Source organism: Lactuca saligna, chromosome 4 (genome assembly GCF_052625555.1).
Source record: "Lactuca saligna cultivar CGN05327 chromosome 4, ASM5262555v1, whole genome shotgun sequence".
Lineage (NCBI taxonomy): Eukaryota > Viridiplantae > Streptophyta > Magnoliopsida > Asterales > Asteraceae > Lactuca > Lactuca saligna.
In genome coordinates, this window is record NC_136420.1 from 3,472,796 (window position 1) to 3,474,858 (window position 2,063).

General features: G+C 25.4%; 1 non-coding gene across 1 annotated transcript; it reads left to right on the forward strand.

Moving 5' to 3' along the window:
* The first annotated feature begins 312 nt into the window (after positions 1–312).
* On the forward strand, positions 313–395 carry TRNAL-UAA (transfer RNA leucine (anticodon UAA)). The gene has a single exon. It is a non-coding gene; the product is annotated as a tRNA-Leu (tRNA).
* The last annotated feature ends 1,668 nt before the right edge of the window (positions 396–2,063 follow it).

The window sequence follows — 2,063 nt, forward strand, 5'->3', positions numbered from 1 at the left end:
CAACACTACTATGCAGTGAATAGTGCCAATGGATAGTAAAATAAATAAAAAAATCTGATTGGTGACATGAATAAGAACACATGAATTTTCGTCTAAGTATGAAATTATGAAAATTCACAAACATTTATTATAATTTAAGTAAAATGGATTTCGCAGTGCCCTACCTCATTTGTAAGATTTTCGGCTACATTTTTTAAATGACTATATTTGTCTTCTCTTTATAAATATTTCACCCATGAATTTTGTAATTTACGTGGCTTTCAATTATATAGTGGTAATACTAATAAAATCTTATCAGGAAAAGTAGAAAAAGCTGGTTTGCCCGAGAGGTTAAGGGGGAAGACTTAAGATCTTCTGCACATAAGTGCGCATGGGTTCGAACCCCATAGCCAGCAAAAAAAAATTTATTTTAGAATTACTCTACAGTTTTGGACTGTATTTATTAGTTGTAACCAAATGGTCTTATAACGTTTCCTCATACTACAATGATCACTTTTTGTTTTTTACTTATTGAATTTATGATATCTTTTATATTTTGTATCGGCATTTTTTATTTAACATTTTCTAACCTATTTGATAAACACATTGACATATTTTCTCAATCTAGCATTTTCAATAAAGAGGTTAAACCCACGTAAACACATTGACATATTTCTCAATCTAGCATTTTCAATAAAGGGGGTTAAACCCACGTTAACCAAATTGATTTTTGAAGTTTAAATAGAAACAAAAATAAAAATAAAAATACATCAGTTAAGACTAGCCTTATTGGTAAAAAGATTTATGTTCGGTCCCTCAAAATATATTAAAATAAGTAGAAAAGTCATTAGATCATTTCCATTTATGACTAAAAGTAAAGTCGGTTACAAGAATAATAATAAATGAATGAAAAATAAGATAAAAGTCACGGATGGAGTAGGCACATCAACCACAAAGTTGGTATTACTTTTCATTTCTTTTAATCCACGTGTCCTCCTATAAATTAATTATTAGATTTTTTAGGATAAAATCATATATTTAATAAAATTTAACATTATCCACTTCAAAAAAAACAAAAAAATACTGAAAATCGTAATTTTTTTTTACCTATAAAAAGATTATGATATCATATATCTTCATATCAAATTCTCATTTTGCATTTTAATCATTTTTTATTTGTATTTTCTAAATATGGATGATAAGTTTCTAAATTTTTATATAAATTTTGGAGACTCTCAAAATCCTAGAACTAAATTAAATATTTTTTAATTTTTCTGATAAATATTAGTAGAATAAAAAATAATCTTAAAATTTATTATTTATATAATAAAAAAATGGTTTGAGTTGGTTTGCTAATGGGTGTAACAAGTTGGGTTTAGTTGGGTTGGGTATGTGGAAGAGAGAGAAAATATTTAATTAATGAATAATTGGGTTGATTTTAGTTGTGAACAAGAGTAGTCTTATAATCCACCAACGGGTAAAAATACTTCACTGAGCTCTTTCATTTTGATATTTAAATGCCACATGCCTTAGAAAATAGATGATTGTTTTTCCTTATAAATCGTTTAGAATTTATTATGTATAAAATCTTAGACTATTTAAGTTTAAAAATATTATAGTATTTTTGTATTTAATTTTTATTCTCTATTTTTAAAACTTATCAAAGTATTTTACTAAATAATACGACGCAAATGATATCTACAATTTTATAATTCATGGCAACATTAGAGATTAAAGAACTAAACATTTGTAAATCTATCATCATTAAATAAATAATTTATTTGTTTTGAACAAACTGATTTATTTTTAATTTTTTTAATAAGTTTTAAAAGAATAAAAAAATAAACTTGATTTATTTAATTTAAAAATAGTTTAAGAAGGGTTGCTAATTAATGTAAAAAAATGGGTTAGTTGGATTGTGTATGGATATCATAATAAAAACACAACTACAGTATAATTTTTGATGTGATCATGATAGAATTCGATTTAGATTTTAGCCAAACCACCCATGTAATCCCGATCATTATTCTTAGACTGTGTTTAGCGCGCCACATTTAGCTGATAAGCTAGTTTAATTTTGAGCT